At 28.1% G+C, this 9,330-nt stretch overlaps 1 non-coding gene across 1 annotated transcript; it reads right to left on the bottom strand.

Moving 5' to 3' along the window:
• Nucleotides 1–3,476: 3,476 nt before the first annotated feature.
• Nucleotides 3,477–3,548, bottom strand: Trnad-guc. Its single transcript has one exon. It is a non-coding gene; the product is annotated as a tRNA-Asp (tRNA).
• Nucleotides 3,549–9,330: the final 5,782 nt, after the last annotated feature.

Genomic DNA, 9,330 nt, shown 5'->3' with positions numbered 1-9,330 from the left:
GAAAAAATTGAAATATTATAAACAACAGATTACGACTTACCTACTTAGAATTCACTTCTTAACTCACGAATTCATCTTACCCCAGTATACTCTATGTGTGTTTATATTGCACTCTGTTATGTCAATATAATTTATCGATGATAATATATTCAGTTAGCTCGTAATCACACACGTTAAAAGGTGTTTACATGCATCGAAATAGGAACAAACAACACAAAAAAAGTTTACTGAAAATATTTCAAAGGTACTAAACTACGTAATTGTTATATTATATTACAGCCATGTGTTTATTTTGCGTGACATACATACATTGTAATGTTTGCTGTTTGCAATTTAAATATTATTATTTCACCAACCCATGGATTATCAAGTGTGATGTGTGGAAGTTTCATTCGTTAGAACTTTTTGTATTAACTTTGACGAGTTGTTCATTTAAACACAAAGTACCAAAAACACCTGATATCAAATTACGTAATGATTGTAATTTGTGACCTCAGGCACGGATTCCGACTTCTTTAACGGTGTAACTAGGGTTTTAAAATGCCTTGACATTTATTTTCTTTGAATATTTCATTTCTATGAAAAAAAAGTTTATTATGACTAAAAGTTGATTGTCACCAACTTGCAAGTGTACATTTTTTAAAAGTTGTTTCATTGTATGAAAGAAAGAAAATGTGTAACATTATCACATAATATAATGAGTATAGAAGTTATTTAACAAATTTGTAATACAATTCGTATTATAGAGAAACTCGTTAAATATAATTAAAAACATTTTGTTTGGATCTCAAAAATACTTCAGAACATTTTTTACATTTTGTTAAATGGAAGTTCTACTGTATTGCAAATTTAAACATAGGGTTTTAACTTTTAAGTTACTAAAAGTAAGCCAAACAACATTACATTACATATCTTAAAACTGATGTGAAATAAAAATGATGTTTTTTTTATTAACTATTAATTTAGGTAACTACTTATATTGTAGATTGTTTCATAATTATTTAAACTGTATTATATTTATACAATTATAATTTATAAATTATTGTGGTGCAAAGTGTTATAACTTTATAAATAAGCAAAACGTTTGTAACAATATACAATTATATTACTATATTACTAATCCAAAGTTATAAATGTTCTGATTGTATTGTCAATATTTTTAAGATTTTACTATTTTCAATGACAGCATAATACATTTCAAATTTCATATTCTAAAAATTTAAATTCTTATGTACAGATAAAATTTTAAATGTGCAGATAGTTAGTTATAAATGATATAACTTATAAGCGTTTAAAGTAGGTAGGTATTTATGATTTTTCTTGACTGTTAACTGGTAATGAAGTTGTTTCATAGTTTTTAATTCTGCAATAATATTTCCCTGTATAAAACCTATACGTATGTGTGTACAACTTATTTAACATCAGAATATGAATGGAGCTTGATGTATAATATATAGTTTAGGATTGAAAAGATTTCTTTTTATATGTTCTGATGTTCACGAGTTGTAGTCTATTAAAATTAAAAAAAAAACTTAATTCAGTAGATAGTGATGAGGTAACTACTGCGGCAGAGTGATTTGCTTAAAAGTTATAGTTTTGTAGCTGCGTAGAAACATCCAGAGGGCAAAGCCAACAAAAGAAAACATGGAAGGTAGGTCCCTGCAAAAAAAAAACTCAGCATTTAATAGAGTTTGAACAAGTTTGAAAAGCAAAAACCGAATGTACATGGTACAATTAGGTACGTGGTATCTGCGCGTTGTACAATACCTGTATAATATTATATGCACTGTCACGTGCAAACTCGGGAAATGACAAATTTCCGACGAAACGGTTCCCAATACACACAACATGCGTCACGTCAAGTTTCCAGATTCAATTTCTTTCGAAATTATTCATTCATACCGACTTTTAAGGGCGTATTTTGCGTACACAGCAATCATATTGTGGACGCTGGACTGGAAAAAGGAAAAAAGGAGGTATACCTACGCTATGGACCAAGATGTAGAGATTCAAAGAAAACTCCAAATACACAAACAATAATATGTATACTCGTCTTGTTCTTGGCTACATAAATAGTTTAAATAAAAATATTTTCATATCCTAGTTTGTTCTTTATACGTCATAGGTTCATGCATATTATGCACATTAGGGTGCCACTATAAGGCTAAAAAATTCTTTTCCAAAACCTTACTCCATAATATTGATTTATATGTTATTAAAAAATAGCAGTGGTAAAATATAATTTAGTTAATCACATATTTCGAGGTCACTCAAGTGTATAAAGTTTTATACCTATACATGATTTTCTGTTAGGAACTTTTCAAGATAAAAATAGCTTTTCGATACAAAAGAGTGCTCATATAACTACAAATGAATTGTTAGATTTTTGGAATAAAGCAAGAATGCTCTGGACTGTTTTAGAACAAAAAACCGGAAGAAATCTCTTAGGTCTAGCTTGTAGGAATAATATTTTTGAAATAGTAATCAGCAAAGTATTTAATTATTTTCCAATTGAACAACATTCTGGCCCTGTCTTATTAAACAAAGGTTAGGTTATTATTATTATTTTTTTCTTATTACTTTTTACTTTTAACATTTTCAAAATTCTTTACAAATATAAATAAAGAGGGTTATGAAAGTGCAATGTCGGACGGCTCTATTTCTATTCATATAATACTCGTAAAAATGACATAATCAATTTTATTAGAAATTAATTATCAGTTTATCAGCCAAAAGTTGATTATAAAGAATGCATTGCGCATACATGCATACATGTTTACATATAGGTGCCTGAACGCCTGGTGCATACATATCATATACATAAGACATAAGTTCATACATATTAAATACATATAAATATATAATATAAGACTTTAAGAACAGCTTGCATTATGCTTACATCTTCAACTCTAATTATAAAATAATATTATTCAGTGCCTAAAGTACCGTATACTATATTTTATTTTATTTGTGTACAGATATACATCATAACACATACAACGAAAACGGAATTTGATTGAGTTGATAGTATTGCATAGTAATGCAATAATAATAATATGTGGTCATGATGAATTATTAAGACTTACAACAACTGTCTTGCCAACAAGCTATAACTTATAATTGACAACCATGGCATCTTACATACATTTCGTTTTTGAAACATTTTTAAGCTTTGAATTTGTTTATGAAATTAGTCATATGCATAACATGATATTAAACCTATTAAATATATTTTTTCCATTAACCTACCACTCAGCCCCTCCTATTATAATATTTTAAATTTTTTAATCTTAAAAGAATTTAATCTTTTTAATGTTATATGTTATGTGTTATATATGTTTTATGTCTAACACATAAAAATAATATGGTTTAGTAATATAATTAAATGTTATAAATTATATGATAAAAAGTATTGTTAATCAAAATTCACGAACAATAAAAGAAAATTCATTTGTAAAAATTATGAAAAAATTTTCCTCCCCGGCGGGGAATCGAACCCCGGTCTCCCGCGTGACAGGCGGGGATACTTACCACTATACTACCGAGGATTACGAAGGAAACGATGAAAACTTTTTATATTTAAGTGTAAATGGATTATATTGAAACTAGAAAAATATATTTAATAGATATATGTTATAAGTAAACTGATCAAACCATATTTTTCTAAAATTAACTTAAATTAATAGCTAAGTTAATTTCGACTTTTCATTTTAAGTATCTCATTGATGACTAAGACACTATTAAATTTATTTATGGATGTGTTTAAATTTAAATTATATGGTAGGTAGATAGGTAGGTATATTAATTATGATTAACTATGAACGTACCTTCCCTTAGCTCTCCCCACATTTGGGAAATTAAAATTTTTTTATACAAATATTTAGCATGCATTTGCACGACTAATACACAGTTTTTATTATTTAATAGCAATTATATTATATAGTACCCTATGTAGAAAATAATTTACAATTAAGTACCTACCTACCTACCTACCTACAAAGTTGGGAGACGAATTTTGTTGGCAATAGGTGTTCGGCATCAGTTTATAAACCAAATAATGAAAAAAATTCTATAATAATATTTTTTATAGACGAGTTAGTGACTACTGACTAGGGAAACAAAGATAATAGACATCCATCAATCCAACATGGGTTGATGAAATGAGTAATATAATTCCAAAAGAACTACAACCTGAAAAACTTTCGTCTCCAGTCTTCAAAATATTATGTAAAATTATGCCACCAGCACAGAAAACGAAAATTTTAGTTAGAAGGACATACATAATGTATACTCAGATGCAAAAGAGTACTTTTGGCGCATCCTTGATGCGATTGGCCCGTCGAGAAGTTTGTGGGAGATGCGCAGCATAAATCCGTCGGCCGACTGATTATTCTCTTTTGAGTTTTGAGACATGATATCGCAGTACCGAAATACACTTAAATATTGGTATATTGCATATTAAGCAATTTACTTGTTTTTAGTTTCATATTATAATAAATAATATGATTATCATTGTGATAAAACATTAGCAAGTAGCAACATAGAAACCAATTCAAGTGTAAATAAATACGAAGATAAATTTATAACTAGTTTTAGCTAGGCATTAAACTGGTTCTAAATGTACAAATGTGTTAAATGGACTAAAAGACTATAGTATGCATTTTCTATCTCAATGTCACAACTCACAATAATACTTCAAGTCTTCAAATTAGAAACATGTTACATGAACCATATACGTTTAAAATTTAAATGATTTCAGAAAAACATTAGGTACTTATCTAAATTCTTGTTGTATTCAAAATCGTTCTCCAGTCGTTATTTGAATTATAACATAATTTGAGGTATCAGATTTTCTCGTTGGGAAAAGGATATACATATAATTAGGAAGATTTTTGATTCACAGTTCATTACTTGAATTGTAAATAATGTAAAATGATAATGATTATTTCATTTATATTTATAAGCTTATACAGCAAATTATAAATAATACTGATAAGACTGAGTATTGAATTATTTCGTTTATTGCTCACCTCGGTGGAGGATATTGCAAATCTTAAAGTAATAATAAAAGTCGGCATACCTATTTCAAAAAGCATTCAAATTTTTTTTCTAAAAGTATGTCAAATAAATTTCAAATACCCATTTTTGTATTATGTACTTAAAAATATTTAACCCGCGAGGCCATGAATACGATTTAATGTATTTACTATTTAACACACATTTCATGTATTGTATTTGTATTTGAATATTTATTTGAAAAACTATAATATTTTTAACAGGTGTGTAAAATTATCATAATATTTGATTTACTATTTTCAATGAATTCCAATGAAGTTACAATGTGGTGAGATTTTTTCAATACCTATTTTTTTTACATATTGTCAGAGATATAAGGAATATCGAAAAAGAGACTCTTCAATGTACCTACCGAGTAATTCAATTTCCAATTCTACGGTAAATTAAAAATATTATACATCAATACATCAATATAAAGTTGTAAAAGTAATAAATGTCTCACATAATCGAAAAATATGATAATATACGTGCACTTTATTATACTTTTATTGAAAATAAAAGTATTTCCAATAATATTAAATAAAATGTTTAACATAATTCGACCATTTTACATAATAAATCACAATAAACACTAATGCACTATAAATTATAACCAATGTAAAATAATCTTAGACATATACGGCTCGAAATGTATATTATAATATACACCTAGTGACTTAGTCAGCGAGGGACCCGAGGGGCTCAGGCTCTTCTCCTCTCATCCGTGTTTATTACATAATTTCTACTTTATTCATACTTAATATGACGTATTACAGACACTATGCAACCATATCACCTATGTATATTTATAGCATTTATGAAATATGTGAGTCTAAGTGTTTTTAATACATTTAATTATAAGGTATACTTAGTATTAAGTTTAAATTATAAGAACAATAAACACCCTTTAATTTTAATCTTTATTAATCACATCTGAATTATATTTCTGCAACGTAGGTACCCCTAAGGTTTTTAACTGGAATTTCGTGTGGTATTATAAAATAATGTTTTCAATAATTATAGCTACTTAAATAATGGTTGAAGATAACATGTTTTGATTGCAGGTATAGCCACGGTTTTAAACTACCTATAGATATATTCTACACTTTGTATTTTGTGTACACAATTATTTATATGTTTATAGGTAATATGGAACGTTAAAAAATGCAAACTTTAATAAATTTACAGTCACTATAATATGATTTGTATCGAATTAATTATTGCTGTCTTAGCCAAGAAGGCACTTCTGTGTTATTGCGTTTTTATACTTATCTGTCAGATCAGTTATCAATTTTAATAAGATTTCAGATAGTTGCCGATCTAATTAAAAAATATGATTGTATACGGGTGACTGCATGACTTAAAAGCAAGTTATGTGTAATTATTCACCTGTCTAAAATTTAATGAGTTATCTAACTCGATCAAACGTTAAATAATTGATATAGGTTTAATTAAGCTCGAATCGTTTATTTATTCATTTATTTTTTGATCAAACGATTCGTAATATTTAAATTTGATTAACTAAAATAAAATTATTTGTCTTATATTATTTGTGTATAGTGATATAAATATATAATATTATACAGATTAGCATGATGTACAATTTGTCTATTTACATTAATGTATACTGATGGTTACATTAGTTCATAGATTCTTATTCTTAACCTTTTCTAAGCCAATGACTCCCTTTGAAGTATAAAATATATACACGGACCCCCCCCCCCCATAAAAAAATATTAATTTAACGATGATATTAAGACTTAATACAATATTAAATTATTGTGATTAATCACTTTTTATAATAGTTGAAAACAAATAACAAATATTATCACTCGCCAATGACCTCGTGGTATAATACTCACCACCCATTGGATAAAATATTTAATATTACGATTTTCTCCATTATTAATAACACAATACTGATACTCTTATGTAAAAAATATATTGGTTGATAGGTGGGTACTTACACACACACACACACACACACACACACACACACACACACAATTAGCATAATATTCTCAAGTACAAATTTCGTAAAATGTTATATATTATATTCATGTGTATGTATAATACTATGTTCCAGATTCCTCCGTGGATTGGCTAAGTCGTAGACATCCTGTACGGCTGTACTGGGATATCAATAATGTTCTTGTGTTGGCGTTGGCGTATGATATGCGATTGACGAAAAATTGTTAAATCGAATATGGGCTTTAATAAATAATAAAAGTAAGGCAAAAAGAGTGCACGTTCCAAGCCCATTCAATTATATACATTTTATTAAAAGTGCTTCACTAAGACATCCTGGTTAATATGTTAATATAATATAATGTTTCATAAGTGATGCTAGTATTTGTTTTTCATTCGTTATACTTTGTACACATTACATTTTAAATCCCATTGTTTAATTTACAAAATAATAAACTTATAGGTACGTATAATAGTGATCATACATTCATACGACAATTAGTACAACCTATAGGAACAAACCAGTCATAATATCAAGAAAATACGAGATTAAATTCAACTACCTTCGAATAGAAAACACTAATTTCACGCACTGACACATCATGGCCAAAGGAGATCCAACTCAATTAATAGCTTGCGGTACACTAATCTCAGGTCAAACACATTACATATACCTCCTCGATTGCAATGTCCGACAATATACTTGCAAATGCAATATTGAAAAACAAATATCGACTTCCAGAAGCTCTACAAAACTGCGATAGGAGCACTTTCAACAAAATCAATCAATCTAAACTTCACAATACTTAATTTAATACAATCTAAAATAATGTAAATAATGCAATATTTAATTGTCTAAGAATCTCGTCGTTATGTAAATAATAAATAAAATGAATAAATCAATTTATTTAAAATAAAAAACAAGTAAATTATAAAAATCTAATAACGATGCATATTTTGAAGATTACACAGTATAATAGCTGATATAATGATTTTGTAATAATATTCTTATCGTGCATATTATTATATTTATATAATATAATATACTCTCACATACAGACATAATATAGTATATTATATAGTTTAATACCTACGTATTGATTTGATACATATACAAATCTATTACAAATGTCTACTTTTGGCTAAAATAAAAAAATGCTTTTAACTATAAGACATTACAGCTGCTGTTCCACACGGATTAATAAAAGTGGAGAAATTTAGTACGGTTATATTATGCTGGGGTTAAAATGGTTTAAAACCCACGGATACTCGTTTCATACAGATATTTTGAGTTGTTTAATTTACCAGTAAAAATGCAAGTATCCATCAACTGTTTTAACGCCATCATATAAACGTACTAATTAAGAGTTGTAGTAGTAAGTGTAAGTACCTATTAAAATATACTGCGGGTTAAGTTATTATGCTTTGTTAAATAATATGTAATATCGTTTTAGTGTTCTGTATAATAATATTATAACAGGAGTCTCTCAAACACCAACGAGGGCGCTGGGGTCATTTGAAAACAGATTTTACTAGTGCCAAATTCCTAAGCGCTCTGCTCAATTCGTCGTAGTCGTCGCGAGCGCGTGTGTATGTGTGTGTATGTGTGTGTATGTGTGTGTATGTGTGTGTGTGTGTGTGTGTGTGTGTGTTGTTTATCGATCGACTTAACAGCAGTAGCGACAGCGACGACGTCTCGTGTGCGCGCTATGAAGATGGGATACCAATCGGCTGCGGGATTTGTGTGTAATACGCAAACATTATTAAACTAATAAATTAATTGAGTCAACGCCATAAATATTACAGCACGATTCGTGGTTGTTCCATTAAAACATAACGTATCAATCGTGTTTTGCTACATTTTACAGGATTTCAACATTTTGAAATTAAATTGTACCCACCTATTTTTTATTTCTTCTAGTTATTATTTCTTATAATTATAGTTATAATACTATTATAGAGCTTAGAGGTTTTTAGCTTCTACTTCTAAGTTTCTATTTGCTCAGTCTGAAGCTACAGAAACTATAATTTATACAAGCAGTCTGTAACAATAATACGTTAATTAATTATGTACATTTGAAGTCTCTTGAAAAAAAATGAACTGTTAATGGTTCTTCGTTGAATGCTCATGATATAATAATATCATATAAAATCCGATTTTTATTTAACTAATAAATAGTATAACCTAACCTAACCTAACCTCATCACCCAAGCATTACCCTGATTAGAAACGTTCATATTTATTATTTTCCATGCCAAGATTTATTACGTTAATTATATGATCAATGAATATTGTATAATCGCTTT

This window comes from Myzus persicae, unplaced genomic scaffold (genome assembly GCF_001856785.1).
Source record: "Myzus persicae strain clone G006 unplaced genomic scaffold, MPER_G0061.0, whole genome shotgun sequence".
Taxonomy (NCBI): domain Eukaryota; kingdom Metazoa; phylum Arthropoda; class Insecta; order Hemiptera; family Aphididae; genus Myzus; species Myzus persicae.
Note: the sequence above shows the minus strand (reverse complement) of the source record. Positions and strands in the feature narration are given on the sequence as shown.